Raw genomic sequence first — 16,456 nt, forward strand, 5'->3', positions numbered from 1 at the left:
CCCCTGTCCCCAGTCTCCCTGCAGCCAGATGGCACTGGAGCTCTCTGGAGGAGGGCATCTCATGGACATGATATGATATTGCAGGTTCAGCCCATTCTATGCCCCAGGCTAAGGATGACACAGATCAGATTAATAAGTGAGCTGCTGGGCAGCTCTTCAGAGTACCAATCTATGGGGGCAACCAAAATGTCCCTGGAATAAAATTCATGTAGGGAGCCAGTTAACTCAGGTCTCTACCCGACTGCTGACAAAACTGTTGAAACATAAATTGGTTTGGCTGCAATTAAACACTCCCTATGGTTACCAGGCAAACTCTGTTGATATTTTTGTGTTAGGTGCATGCAATTTACATGGTGTGTCTAAGGCCTCACAACTAATTTTGAGAATGGCCCTCTGAGAGTTCTCTGTAACAGTTTAGCCTGCTGACAAACTGAAACTAAAATATTCATGATGCTGTCTATGCTCTTTAGTGGGAATAGTTTATTAGAATGTCTGAATTTAAATAGTTTAATATGCCTCTCAAGAAACTGTCTAGTTCAGAAAATCACATGTAATATGTACATGGAAAATAAATCTTTATTTTGAACATAAAAAGCATATACTTTTATTACATGTTTCCATTCCTACTAAACGTTGAACAGACATGCAAGAACTAATAGTGTAAAGGGGCCCCAAGTTATTCACCTCACATGTACGTGTCTCAGTCTGGCCTGGATGCAGTGCTGGGAGGCAGAGGGGCAGAAATTCAGGGAAATTGTGCTGGAAATATTTTCTTTCCACTTGCATTTATTTCCATTTAAAATCAGATCAAAGTAAATCTTCAAAGTAAATTTAACATGGAAATGAAGTAAAACAAAACAAGAAATAGCCTCAAATATTAGCCAGGAAGTGGGCAACAGCAGATGATCTATTTGGCTTTGGGGTTTTAAGAGACAGTGTGTGCTGATGGCATGAATAAGAACCTTGGATTTTTTTTTTCAGCTCTGTGAGATAGATCCAATTCTTCCTGCTCTAGTCAATACTTCCTTCATTCTCTGGCCAATCATTCTTTTTCTCCTCTTCAAATAAGGAAGTATTAGACTTTCCAGCCGTTGGGGTTGGGGAAGTCTCCCTGCTGCATGTTTCCTATGTGCAATCTCCAGATCACAGATGTGTTACTCCTGGTCCTCCAAGCAGCAGCAGCCAAGCTTGGATTAGACATACAGGAGATTTATTGAGGAAGTGTCTGTGAGGGGAACAGGGGAAGAATAAGAGGAGGCAGTGAGTGCTGCCAGACTGCAAGACAGGTCTGATCCTGAGAAGGAGACAGGAAAGGAAGCAGGGTTTGAGAGACAGAGTCTCACAGTGCAGCACAGTGCTAGGGAAGTTTCACCAGTGATGGAGGGTTTTAGAGCAACTTATCCAGTATCTCACAGGAATGGGTCTACCTTCATATCCCTCTTGTGCTCAACCACTGGCAGACAGCAGCCCCAGGGAAGTAAAGCCTAGAGCATACACTGTCATGGATTTGGAGCAGAGCAGCTAGTGGTGTCTGCCAGTTATGGTCTCCACGGTGCAGAAGGAGATCTGAGTGGTACATTTTCATGGCCACTGCAGCTGTAGAAGCCACACTGCAGGAGCAGCCCACAGATGAAAAGGAGAGGGGAGGGAGGAAGAGAGATACCAGCACGATGCCGGGGGGTCAAAGACCAATATGACCCAATTTTGCCGAGGGCCCAACTCACATTTCACAATGCATAGTATTAACCACTATATATCAAGGCTCAACTCACTTTCAAATGAAGAATGCCACTCTTGTCAGGTTTCTGATTCCTGAATCCCGGGCCAGCATGAGAATCCACTAGTTCAACTACTGCAGGCTAGCCTGGAAAGCATGCATCGTTTATTACATTTTACCTAAAAGCAAATGTGATTCATGTTCCAAACAATCAATTTTCAATTGGCCTTTGGGGGATGCAGACATTCAAACTCAGGTGATCATCAACAATAAAGTATTTCGGTTCTCACAATGGCACAGCCATCATCAGAGAATACCAAAAAGGAGGATAAGATATCTATCTTTATACACTGAGAATGCTGCATGGCAAAGAAGAAGCAATTCATTCTTTTCAGAAATATTTACTGAATGGCTTATATGTTGTCAGGAATCATCCCAGATGCTACAGTAGTAGGTAGATTTATATGAGGGTGTTCAAGAATGAAGAACTAAGAATAGGTGAACAGAAGCCACAGGGAGCAGGATTTAGATTTAAAATAGCAAAGGATATCTTTAACAAATTTAAGAATTCTGTCTTCAGATTGAACACACGCTACCTTCCATTGAGCTCACCAGCCTTTGCTCACGTGGCTGTCACTCCGTGGATCACACCGTGTTCCAGCTATTTACGGATTTATTTCCCTTGATAGTTTGCAAAAATCCCTGCAGGATTAGGAGCAGATGCATTAATTAACTAATTAAATAATTAACTCATCATTCACATATTTATTCAACAAAGGTTTGTGAATGCTTTGTCTGTGCCTGCTGTTGGTATCTGGGGAGGCCAAGATAAGTAAGATACAATACCTGTCCTCCAGGAGCTCACAGTAAGTTAGGGAGAAAGATGGGGAGATATCAACATAATCCTGCGAAAAGCAAGAGCATCAAGCAGGGAATAACTGACTCTGCCGAGGGGGCAGCAATGAAAAAATTCATCATAGAACTGATGACTCCTGAGCGACATTGTGAAGGAAGAACAGAAGTTATCTGGGGTTCTAGCTCTAGTTTCTAGCACAACTAAGTTCCCAGTTCATCTCTGAAAAATGAATGAATGAAGATGAATAAGCAGAGTGTGACTGAGGGTATTATTTTCCTAATCAGCATCTACTGCTGGTAACAGTTCCTCACCCCGGCTCCAGAAGTGGGCTTCTGGCCCAGGCTTTGCCAGTCAAACAATTGAGCAGGTACTGGCCACAGCTATTGGTTCAGGAGAGTGGAAGTGGTTAAGGTTGTTCTAGTGAGACACATCCCGGGACTTGGTTGAGTGGTGGGAGAGCACAATCTCACCTTCTGCTGGACCTGGAGCTGTCGAATGTCAGCCAGGGGAATCTGCGGGCCACGTGACAAGGACAAACTCTGTCTGAAGATGAAATTACATAGAGAAAGCATGACTGGGGGCTGAAGAGAGAGAGAAATTGGGTCCTGACGACATTGTTTTAGCTCCTGGATCCAGCAGTATAAGAAGTGCGTTTCTCCCTTATCTGCTCTTTAGGTAATCAATAAATTACTTTGAGGTGGGCAGCATTTAAACCAGCTGAGCTGACTTTTCTGTTACTTGCAACCTAAAGTGTCTTGACCATAGGACGGGATCCTTCACAAAGTATGGAGTTCTCCATTTCCAACATGAGTCACATAAAATCACTAGCCTATCAGAGAAGGAAATGCTGTTACTGGGGAACCCTAAGTCCTTGTAGCCTTGCTGATTGAAGCTGGAAATGAGGCTACTACCTGAAGCAAAAAAAAAAAAAAAAAAAAAAGGAAAAAAGAAAGGCAGGAGTGAGGGAGGAAATCTGTATCATAATATCAACCAGACTGCCCAGCAGGCTTTTAATAAAGGCTTGGTCTGTTTAGCCTAAAGTTTTATTTCAGAATGACTATTTAGTTTCTGCATTTTGGGTGAGGGACAAAATTAACCCAAACCAGAGAGAACTGACACATATGCAAAAGTGGTTAAAAAGAATTATTGGGAGGCCGAGGTGGGCAGATCACAAAGTCAGGAGATAGAGACCATCCTGGCTAACACGGTGAAACCCCGTCTCTACTAAAAATACACAAAATTAGCTGGGCATGGTGGCAGGAGCCTGTAGTCCCAACTACTTGGGAGGCTGAGGCAGGAGAATGGCTTGAACCCGGGAGGCAGAGGCTGTAGTGAGCCGAGATCTCGCCACTGCACTCCAGCCTGGACGACAGAGTGAGACTCCATCTCAAAAAAAAAAAAAAAAAGAATCAAGTGTGCGCAGATTCATTAAGAGAAAGAGACGTGGTTGCTGAGAATAGTATTTTTCTTTCTCCTCTTGTCTAAGCGCATCATCTAGGGAGGAATTACTGCCAAAATTCAAAGTCCTCCCAACTTCTTGACAAACACAAACATCCTCCCCATGGCCCCAACTTTGGCAGAGACCAGAGGTGAAAGTCCCCCCGTCCTCAATCCAGGGATTTGAGTCAAGAGGCCAAGAAATCTGTACAACACATCCAGGGCAGGAGAGCAGATGCTGAATGCGGCAAAGCCTGGAATGCAGAAGAATGAATTCCATGAAGCAGAGATACAAATAAATAGCTGATGCTGGAAGACAGCGTGTCTCCTGACTGTTTGGAAACCACTGGACTGTGGTTCTATTTACAAAGATATGTCCTACAGAACCAGTTTTCTTTGTTACTACTTGAGTCCACATTACCAACATATCCCAGGCACCAGTGGACAGCAATCGAGATGTGGGTCCTGGGTTCTGACCTCTTCACTGAGTTCATTCTGGCTCTGGGTAGAGACAGAGACAGAGTGATTTTGTGTTTTCTACTTTCAATAACTAGGGGGAAAACAGACCCACAGCCTTCCTCTAGGTTTCCAGCCCTTCTTGCCTTCCTATCGGGTTTCTTCTTTCTTGCCTGCCTGCCTCCCTGGCCTTCTTTGCATCCCCTCTTAGCAGAAAGGACATTCTTCACTAGTCAAGAGGCATAGATGTTTTAAGTGGTTTAAGCTTTGCCAGTAACCGGTTGTTCAACATTAGGCAAGTTATTTAATTACCCTGGACCCCAGTTTCCTCATCTGTAAAATGGGCTTAAAATGTTTGCCCGATTTATGTTCCTTAAATATGAAGAACTGGGATGTGCATGTGGGTATTAAGAAACCTGAGATATATTACAGAGAAGACACATATTTAACTTTTGTTTTGCCCAGCATGGCTCAAATAAATTTGAAACAAAACATCTCAAAAACAATCTAGCCACATTCTCTCGCTATTCTCTGGTATGCAGGTTGAGAAATGGTTGTGGCAGATACTTGAATTTGTGACCTCAACTCGCTTTTTGCCATCCTTCTGTTTAGAGAGGTTAGGAATAAAAACTCTATTTCTCAGGCTTCCTTGCAGCTAGGGTTCTGCATTTGGATTAGATTTTGCTACTTAGATGTACTCATGCAAGAGAGGGGAGAGATTTTCATTTCCTGCTCAATCCTGATGATCCGCTGACCTTGATGATCTCTCAAGCCTCATCCAACTCTGTGGGATGTCGATGTTTCCTTTATTGGCCCTATCTTCTCTTAGGAAAAGAGCTTCTTTAGATACAGTAGTTCTAGTTCATTTCTTCTCTTATGAGTTGAAATAGATCCCAAGAAACAGTTCCAGGATAAATCAGGAGAGGGTAAATGCTAGCTGGAATTCATCTTTCTCTGAAGTTCCCATCATTTTTTACAGTTCATTTCTGACTCAGTAGGACATAGTTCATCCTTCTGGGGTCTTGAAGCAACTCCAAAACAAAAAAACAAAAAAACAAAAAACAAACAAACAAACAAACAAAAAAAAAACGACTGGCAAAAGAGTTAAAACTATAACCATAGTGCCCCCATGGGTCCTCTGGTAGCCATTTTGAGGCCAGACTGAGCCGGGCACACAGAAACTATCCCTCCTCTGAACCCCCTGTTGTTAATTTTATAGGCATGATTGTATGTCTCATCACATACCAAAACTATCTGAAGTGGTGCTACAGTAGCTCTGAGAAGGCAGAGAGCTAGGTCTGGCTCCCTGATAACTCAGTAAGCAACCTTGGTCAGAACAAATAACCACGCCATCCCTTGGGTTCCCTGGTCTAAAACTGACAAAATGCCATTTTCTCTGGCTGCTAGGACTTTAGACAAATGGGAGACTCTGTAGTGCAATGAATTTTAAAGCTAAGCTTTTAAAGTGGGCTTCAGATATGACCATGGTAAAACTTTACTTTGACTACGTAGAGGTGAAACATGAGAAGTTAGACTCACCAAACATGGGACAGAGAACCTCTAGGTGGCCCATTCTTTGGCAAAATTGTGAGGTGGTTAAAACTTGCCTTTATCTTCTTCCAAAAGAGAAAAACTCAGTTTTTCAACTTTTAGGACCAGAAACTTTTCCCCACTCTCCCTCTGCCCCTTAGAATTCTGCAGCAAGGCAACTCTGTCCTGCCTCTCAGAGAAAGAACATATATTATAGAAAGCTAATTTAATCCGAGGCTGTGGTTTCAACCCTGGCTGCTCATCAGGTCTGGAGAACTTCAGAGAGCACAGATGCCAGGGCCCCACACCTAGAAACCCAACTCAGTTGGTCTTGAACGGATCCCAGGTGTACTAACTATTCAGAAGCTCCCATGGGTTGGGAACCATAGGGGTGCTGTTACCTAAGAATACTTCTTCAAATAAGATCATGGAAGGGGTTCCAGGGATAAACTCATCTTGCTCCACTCCTACTCAGGGTTTCCAAAAAGCAAGTTACTGCCATTCACTTTGACTTGTAAGCTTCGAGGTAACCAAATTCAGAGTGTGGCTCTTCCCATAAATAAGAAGCTTGTAAAATCTTGCAATAATGCCAAGGTTAGCTCATGATGGAGCTTCTGTCTAGTAGCTGGTGCCTGGTCCTGAAATTCTGTGCCCACTCTGGTTACTTGCTTGATTAGATTCAGTTATCCCACACTCAAATACTCCCAGAATCGAATTCTCATCTCTCTGCCTGGTGTCCTGTTCCTCATCTAACCTTCCAGTACTAACCTCATGGCATTAAATAATGACAAACACAAGGGCTTTGAGTTAGAACTTGCTCAATCTTGACTCCATTGCTCTGTAACTCAGGATTTCTTGGGAAACTTTTTCAGAGTATTGGGTTCTTCATCTGTAGAGTAGGGGTGATATTACCCATTCTATTCAGTTTCAGTTTTGACACATAGTAAATACTGAATAAATGTTTGGTCCCCTTCCTCCAACCTCATTGTTCACCTTTTACTGATTTCCACCTATTGTCTGTCTCCCAGACATCAAGAATGTGATGAGTAACTCAAAAAATATCTATTAGGATTTGGGGTGTCAGTAGGAAGGTGTTTTAGGGAAAACAATACCTTTTTGTTACAACTGAAACTACAGCCTACTGGTCCCCACGAACTTTCTTAGTTCCCACGTAAGGGATGTGACCATGACACTGAGGACAGTCAATGACAGTGCCATGACAGTGTTTGTCACAACAATAATAACAAAACACAAGGGCTTTGTGTTTGGGAATGGGGAAAATAATGGATGTAGTGAGAGGAGTGAGCTGATAGTCACTTGCGGGAAGCTGAAAAATAAACCCAGAGAAGACCTGGAAAGGACAGACAACCAGATGTCCAACTAGGAAGCAAAAATGTTGGCTGGATTCTGTTTCAAGCCACATAATCTGAATTTTTGGAAGAAAGCATTAAAAACAATAAATTACCCCAAATGGCAAAGTTAGGATTCAACTGCCTCAAACTGTAACAACTTAGGCACTTGTAAAAGAGAAATATTCCAGATGGCAAAGTGGAAGGATGAATTATAGGAGAAGGAAGTGGCTAATATCCTGTGCAATACTCTGAAACAATACAAAAAGAGAACCTTCGTGAAGGAACAGGCTGGGGACCCCAGTGTTTCTGGGGGCAGAAATGGAGTGCCATTCAATCAGGGGCAGCTGACCCCACTGGGCAGCCCTGGGTGCCTGGGGCTCAGGCATGATTTCAAATTGTTTTCTGTCTTCCAAGTGATTCTGGAACAAATGGCTCTGGTGGCCTCAGGGGCATGTCTGGAGTGACCACATGAAACTTCCAGGGCTTTGATTTGGCGTGGTCCGTCTGGCTTCACTGCCTCGTTCAGGGTTCAGTGGCCTAGATATGATTTCAAATCTCGGTTCCTTTTCATCTTCTACCTCTATTTATATGAGGACACTCCAGCCCTCAAATCAATGGGATTGAATCTGAACAGTAGAACTGGAGGCAGTCCAGGGACTTTGACTTTAGTCCTGTGACTTCTTAAAAGGTAGACCACAGACCAGCAGTCTCATCATCACCTAGAAAATGACAGGAAATGCAGCAACTCTACCAAATCAGAATTCATATTTTAACACAACCATCAGGTGTTTTGTATACATGTTAAGGTTGAGAAGCAATGTTCTAGACGATTTAATAGGGCAAAAGGATTTAGTAGGTCCATAAAGATTCCTATAACCATCAGAAAGGACATTGCACTTTGAGGTGGTCTAATCTTTCCAATAATGATGCATCTCAAGAAGTCTGCAAGTGTCCTAATAGCACTGCCAAGATTTTGACCCCAGTACTAATAATAAATGCCTTTTAGTTGGAAGTTGGGCCCATAAGCACAAGGACATCTTGTGGTCAGTCTCAGCCTCAGCTACTCCATTCTACTGTTTCTCCTCATTCTCTCATAGAGCCATACATCCCCATGGGAAGAAAGTGACAGAATAGAAGAAAGGTGCACAAAACCCTCTATTGGTTTTTTATCACATAAAAAATATCTGGATTCTTCACTATGGCCTTATAAGGCACTTCCTGGTTTGGCACCTGATTACACCTTCCATTTTATCTCTTACCCTCTCTCACTTTGCTCCAGCCACTTTGGCCTTCTTTCTTCCATGAACATACCAAGTTCATTTCCAGTGCTAAGTATTTTCAGTTATTGTTTCCTCTATGGCAGGGGTCACCTACTACCAGGCTGTAGAATGGTACTGGTCCATGCCCTGTTAGGAACCAGGCCACACATCAGGAGGTGAGCGGCAGGTGAGTGAGTGAAGCTTCATCTGTATTTACAGTCGCTCCCCATGGCTCACAATATCACCTGAGCTCACCTCCTGTCAGATCAGCAGCAGCATTAGATTCTCATAGGAGTGCAAACCCTACTGTAAACTGCACATGTGAGGGATCTGGGTTGGGTGCTGTTTATGAGAATCTAATGCCTGATGATCTGTCACTGTCTCCCATCACCCCTAGATGGGACCATCTAGTGGCAGGAAAACAAGCCCAGGGCTCCCAATGATTCTGCATTATGGTGAGTTGCATAATTATTTCATTATATGTTACAATGTAATAATAATAGAAAGAAAGTGTGCAATACATGTAATGTGCTGGAATCAACCCAAAACCATCCCCACCCTCGCCCCCACCTGTGGAAAAACTGTCTTCCACAAAACCAGTCCCTGGTGCCAAAAAGGTTGAAGACCACTGCTCACTGCTCTTTGGAAATGATCTCTCTGTCCTTACATCTTATCATTGCTAGGTCTTCATAATTCAGATCTCAGCACAAATGCAGTGTTCCTAGAAAGACTAGTGCTGCTACACCATCTAAAATCCCACCCCACCTTAACATCTGTATCACATTATGCTGTATGATGTTCCTCAGGGCACTTAATATTACTTGGTATTCTCTTCTTTATATTTACTGGTTTAATTTCTCTTCCCCACCACATATAATATAAGCTTTATAAGAGCAGGAAAAAGGTTCCTCTTATTGATTGCTATATCCTAAGTGCCCAGAACAGTGCCTGACAGAGCAGTTATTCAAAAGATGTTTACTAGATTTGAGTAAATGATGGGGCTAGGTTAAACTATTGACTTTTGGATTATCTGTGCATTCTTGTGTTTCCTGCTCTAACTATTCTACTTATAACCACAGACAACTCAAAAGGGCTTACATGGTAGAGCCTGAGTTAATGATACTTTTGGTCTGGCCCATAGGATTGAGATAGGCCACGCAGAGTTATTTCAGAGCTGTGTGGTATTTCAATCCAAGATTGTTCTGTGAACTATGATGGACTGCCTGCCCATGCACAAGGTACTTTCATATGTAAAGGAGAATATTACAAGCTTTCTGACCTTAAAGGCTTCTCCTTAACTAGGCAGACAGGCAGATAAGCAAATGGTTTTTATATAATGTGAAAAGTAAGTTCAAATTATAGATGGACAAAGGAAGAATACAAGTTTAACAAATGGGGGGTGTTAGAGATATTTTCCTAAAGGTAGTGATGTCTGTTTGGAGTTTTAAAGCACACATAGGAGTTTGCTGGAAGCACATACAGGTATTCAAGGGAAACAAAATGGCAGACACTAAGTTATAGAGGCAAGAAAGAGCCTGGGGAACTACAATAGTTTGGTAATGCCAGAATGCAAAATGTGCAGTTCAGGCTGGCAGAAGGAAATGAGGCTGGAGTAGGAGCCAACAGGCTTGTAATAATATATGTCCTTGAGGTGCTAGATCCACCATATGTTTGAGGTCAAATACAAATATCTCAAATATCTTTCAGTCCAAAAGAGCCAACAATGAGTTGAGCTGAGAGCATGTTGCAACCTCCAGCCCCCCTTTGTACTCCCCTCGGGCACCATGAGCACCGTGCCCAACAATCTCAAAAGCCCCCACATGCTGGACCCATTAGGCACTGCATGCTCCACTGTCTGAGTCATTTCCCCTCTGCCAATGGTGACTGAACCCAGAGGAACTCTCCACTAATTGAATTTGAGATGACTCACTCTAAACTGGGGATTCGAAACTCGGAAACCTCGGTAGCAATACCTTTGGCAGTAAGATTCTTGGGTCATTTTGTCCAGCTCGTTGTCTGGGGAGCCAGTAGGAGCAAGGGGATGTAGTGGGGGTATTTGTAGGGGAGGAAGGTGGGAGGCAGGGACTTTGGGCTTTCTTAGAGACCTGGAAAGGATAAGATCATTCACTGCATGTCATTGTTTGAGCTCCAGCTGGTAGCCAAGAGTTTAAAAAAATGGCATTCGAATATGTTTTGTTTGGCACACCTATTTTGTTTACAACATTTGATGCAGTATTTTAAAAATAAGGAGCTTTTACATTACATACTACATTTCTGATTCTATTAAAGCATTGAAAGACAGGGCAATAACCCACTGCAAGTGAAGAATGGATATCCCTGGTACAGGCGGTGTGCTCCTTAGGTTTCCAGAGTCTTCACCCCAATTTTTACATTCTGATGCCTCTGCACTTATATCCAGAATGTTTCACTTGTGTAACATTCAAAGGTCTTTTTGGCCCTATGGCATTTGTGTTTGCAAAGTCTGTTCTGAAGCTACCAATGAGGAGACAAACTCTGATGACAGTTTTGGTAACAGAGGAATGGACCTCAAAGTATTATCTCTTTGGCAAATTTCATCTGCTCAGTGCTCAGGAATTTATTAGAAAATAATTCAATAAAAGGTTGGGCATGAAAGTCACCAATCTCTACCTCCCCTACTTATTCTATTTTGGCAGAACATATAGAATACATACTGAGGCCAGGGTTACATGTATTATCTTACATTTCCCATCATAATTGCTTCATGGTATGTACTTAATGGATGCTCATTCAATGCATAGTGAATGGAATGTCATTGCTGGTCCAAGTCTGGGCATCTAATATCCCCTCCCAGGAGACCTGGCACCCACAACACTGCATGGAATGTTTTTCTTTTTCTTCATCTATTCATGTTTCACTGCTCCCCTTCCTTTCATCTGTACTCATCTGCCTGCTCTTCCCCAAAGCTTTCAAGGACTTCCCCAGACTGGCAATAGTAACCTTCTCTTTTCTATTCTTTATCAGTATTTATTAGTTTTTGTTATATAACTTCCCAAGTCTTTGTTTCATTTATGAGAAAATAAATATCTAATTCATAAGACCAATATATGCATTGTGTCTGGAACATGGTGAAAATGGTAATTGCACTTATATTTATATACTTACATATTGCTTACTTTATGCCAGGAACACTTTCAAGCATTTTGCATATGTTGATTTATTTAATCTTTGCAACATTGCTATAAGGTAGGTACTGATGTTATAATCCTCATTTTACAGATAAAGAAGCTGAAGTAGAAACAGATAAAGTAACTTACTCAAGGACCACAGCTAATAAGCTCTAGAGGTAAGCACAGCTAATAAGCCTTTAAACCCAGTAAGCTGGACCCAGAGTCTACGGCTCCAACCACTAAGTAAAACTGCCTCTCTTCTGAAGGGAGGTCTACACGTATGGTAGTATGGTAGTATCCTTTGGGTTAGAGATTGCAAATTGTCCTTCAATATCCATTCTCACCAGTGCTATTTTGTATTTTTAATCACACACAGCCTAATTGAATCCTACTTGCTTTTTTGTTGTTGTTGCTGTTTGAGATGGAGTCTCGCTCTGTTGCCCAGGCTGGAGTTCAGTGGCTGTATCTCGGCTCTCTGAAATCTCTGACTCCCAGGTTCAAGTGATTCTCCTGCCTCAGCCTCCCGAGTAGCTGGGATTAAAGGCACCTGCCATCATACCCAGCTAATTTTTGTATTTTTGTAGAGATGAGGTTTCACCATGTTGGCCAGGCTGGTCTTGAACTCCTGACCTCAGGTGATCTGCCAACCTTGGCCTCCCAAAGTGCTGGGATTTCAGGCGTGTAATCCCCATCACGCCTGGTCAAATCCTACTTGCTTTTAAAGCATGATTTGACTAGCAGAAGAGAAAGGCTGAAAAGAGAAGTCTCCAATAATAGAACGAGTATAGTAAAGCCTTAGAGGTGGGATCCTCTATCCTTCCTTCTCCTCTTTGAAAAATAGCTTTGTCAGCAGATCCTTCCTGAGAGTTCTTGACCTTCCAGAAGTACCATAGATCCAACACAGATGAGTAACTTCCCTGAGGCCAAGTCGCTTGGAACTATCTGAATGCAAATGGCACTGGTTTTCCATTTCATCAGTTTTCAGATAGTACGAATTCTAGCACTAACTTACCTGAACATGTTTGGTACACACTCTCTTGTTTGTCCTTAGTTTCTCCATCTGTAAAATGAAGGACTGGAAGAGACCACAAATGGCAAACAGGCTTGCTTTTGCAGGCCATACTCAATCAATTAGTTGTATTTGCTGGGTGTACTGCATCCCATAAGCAAAATTTGACCAGAAATGTCTGCCATTGGAGAGAAACGTGTGTCAGCATATTTGCCTCCCTAGGTTAGATGATTCTCCAGGCTTCTACACAATTTTATGTTTATATGAAAACAGCCACAAAGGGAAAAGAGGACAATAAAACAAGATATATGAATAATAATGTATTGTATACTTGAAATTTACTAAAAGAGTAGATCTCAAGTGTTCTACATACACACACACAAAGGTAACTAATGAGATGATAGGTATTAATTAACTTGATTGTAGTCATCATTTCATAATGTATACATATAAAAACATCATGTTTTATAACCTACATTTATACAATTTCTGAACTGTACATCAATAAACCTGGAAAAATAAAGATGTATAAAAAAGATTTACAAATAAGATTTTTAAAAAAGGATTGTGAGGAAACAAAATATGACAGTAGAATTATCATTTTTACTAGAGGCAGTAAAGAGTAGAATTAATATTGCAGAAAATCAAATCAATAATAGAGTTGACAAGTACAAAATTTTAATGCAGAGAAAAAGAGCAAAGTGTGAAGTTGGGGGCCAGGCACGGCAGCTCGCCTGTAATTCCAACACTTTGGTAGATCACCTGAGGTCAAGACCAGCCTGGACAATGTGGTGAAACCCTGTATCTACAAAATGCGAAAATTAGCTGGGCATGATGGCAGGTGCCTGTAATCCCAGCTACTCATGAGGCTGAGGCAGGAGAATCACTTGAACCCAGGAGACAGAGGTTGCAGTGAGCCAAGATCACACCATTGCACTCCAGCCTGGGAGACAAGTGAGACTCTGTCTCAAAAAGCAACAACAACTATAACAAAAACAAAGTATGAAGTGGGGCAGAAGGGAGATGGATGTGGTTATAAAAGAGCAGCATGGGTGATATTTGTGGAGATAAAACTGTCTTGACTGTGGTGGCGTATACATGGACCAACATATGTAATAAAGTTACACATAACTAAGTATTACACTAAGTAGTACATATGCTTTCACGCACTCTCACCCAGATACTCATACCCACACCAGTACAAGTAAAACAGAAAATCTGAATAAGATTAGTGGATCATGTAAATGTAAACATCCTGGTTGTGATGCTGTACTGTATTTTGGCAAGATATTACTCTGAGAAACCTGAGCAAAGGGTACATGGGATGTGTATGTATCATGCCTTACAATTACAATGTGAATCTACAATGCAAATCTACAATGATCTCAAAATTTAAAAATTAACAAAAAGAAAACAAAGTCATAAAGACATAAAGAGAGAATTGGAGACAAGAGATTAGAGATTCAAGGTATGAACAAAGAGTGCTGTAAAATGGAGCTAGAAGCAATGGTCAAAGGTAAAAACAGACTTAAATGTTTCTGTGCTGAAAAAAACGTCAATATTCAAGGATTGAAAAGACTCACTAGAATCTAGGCATAATGAAAGAAAAGAAATTGATCCTTAAACACACTGAGTCAAACTTTCTGTATTATAGGGATTGCAGACAAAAATGACAACCAGAGAAAATAGCCAAGAACCAAGATAGCCCCGTGGGCAGCCCTGGGGGCTACAGTGGAATCTCGTAGCCAGTAGTATTGATGGACCCCTTGACTACATCAGTTGTTTTAGGGGATTCTTTCCCCCTTAAAGCTCTGGACTGGTGACAAACCTGAAAAAGATGCTGAATCACAGGTATTGCATGAGAAACATTTGCACTGAGAGGGAGATTGGATAAATTTCCCTAAATCATTTCTGAATGATTTCTTACCATTCATAAATAATTTCTTTAAAAATGACAAAGGTATCCAGGCTGGCATGGGGCTTAAAGAAAAAAAAAAAATGAAGGTGACTTTTATAGTTCCTAGTTAGATATGGATCTAGGTACAAAGCAAATTCAATCATTCCTGTACTTTTCCTCAAAAACATTTTTAACCTTGGCCAGGCACTGTGGCTCATGCTTGTAATCCCAGCACTTTGGGAGGCCGAGGCAGGTGGAGCACTTGAGATCAGGAGTTCGAGACCAGCCTGGTCATCACGGTGAAACCTCATCTCCACTAAAAATACAAAAACTACCTTGGCGTGGTGCCACACACCTGTAATCCCAGTTACTCGGGAGGCTGACGCATGAGAATTGCTTAAACCTGGGAGGCAGAGGCTGCAATGAGCCCAGATCGTGCCACTGCACTCCAGCCTGTGCAGCAGAACGTAAAACAAACAACATAAAACAAACAAACAACATAAAAAACCATTTTTAACCTTAATGCAGGGTACTCCATCAATATACATTGATGGACACTTAGTAAGTATAAGGCACTAGAAATAGACAAAAGTATTCAATCAGGCATGCCCCCACCCTGAACAGCCCATTACAGATGTGCACAAAAACCAGTAAGAAAAACTATGAGTTATTGAGTATTATTTGCATTCTAGACACTATATACATATTTTATATATTATTTAATTTAATTATTCCAATAATTCCTTTGAAGGCAGAGTTGGGATTTTACTTTATGTTTGTGTGACCCAATATGTGCTTTTTTACTGCCTACCATTTCTCAAGATGAAGGTCAAATCATACAGCCATTATGACATCTTCTCTACACATGTACATATTCATCATTAATTCATTCAACAAATACTTACTGACATCATATACATACCAGGCTCTCTGCTAGGTTCTGGGATAAATGATGAGAAAACAAGACAGGAATCTACTCTCAAGGAGTTACAAGTGTAATGGAGGAAACTGGTATTAATCAAATAATCAAATGCATGTAGAACTGTATGTGTCCATAGCAAGGGCTAAGAAGGAAAGAGACATGTTGCTTTGAGGCCCTGTAAGGAACAGATTTGACCTGGGCAGAGACTCAGGGAAGGTTTCTCCAAGGAAGTGAACCCCACTGGAAGAAAGGCACTCCAGGAAAGGGAAACAGCATGAGCAAAATCTATGTGGTGGGAATGAGCATGAAAGGACCACTGTAGTGGGAGTAAAGACGTGTGCTGAAAGATGAGAATGGAAACTAGCAAGATCCAGGGCATGCCAGGGCTTGAGGCCCCCGTAAGGAGATTGCCTTAATCTGAAGAGCAAGAGGAAGTCATGGGAAGGGTTCAGGAAAAACTGGTAGTGAATTTTCAGTCTTTGTATTGCCTTATATAAGTCAAAGCTGTTCACACATACATCTCAATTATGTTCTGTCTTACACTATTTCTTGTGACACCAAATGACACAATCTCATTTTCCAAATTAGATGGGAGACTCCCTAGAGGTTGGGGATACTCCTTAAACCAAATTTTTCTTGGGTTTAAGACTCCCAAGTAAGAAGTATGTTTGTTGTTATGTTCTACTAAAAAAGTGAAAATGCTGCCGATTAGACATGCCATCAAATGGAAATAGCATCTCTATTTTGGAGATTCAAAAATGTGAAATAATGTGCACTTTTAGCTCAATGAAATATTACATATATTTTTGGTTCCCTCATAATGTCTAGGACAGAGCTGAGCTTGTCATAAGTGGAATGAGAAAAGTATCAGA

At 41.5% G+C, this 16,456-nt stretch overlaps 1 long non-coding RNA gene across 4 annotated transcripts in view; it reads right to left on the reverse strand.

Annotated features, from left to right (window-relative positions):
• Positions 1-1,016: 1,016 nt before the first annotated feature.
• Positions 1,017-16,456, reverse strand: part of LOC103885573 — a 240,552-nt gene continuing 225,112 nt past the window's right edge. For all 4 annotated transcript variants that reach the window (XR_004183892.1, XR_648719.4, XR_001903947.3 and 1 more), the window contains 3 exons: positions 2,314-2,419; positions 1,773-1,864; positions 1,017-1,225 (listed from right to left, as the gene is read on the reverse strand). This is a non-coding gene — a long non-coding RNA (uncharacterized LOC103885573). The remainder of the gene's footprint in view (positions 1,226-1,772; positions 1,865-2,313; positions 2,420-16,456) is intronic.

The sequence above is a fragment of the Papio anubis genome, chromosome 5, assembly GCF_008728515.1.
Source record: "Papio anubis isolate 15944 chromosome 5, Panubis1.0, whole genome shotgun sequence".
NCBI classification, from domain to species: domain Eukaryota; kingdom Metazoa; phylum Chordata; class Mammalia; order Primates; family Cercopithecidae; genus Papio; species Papio anubis.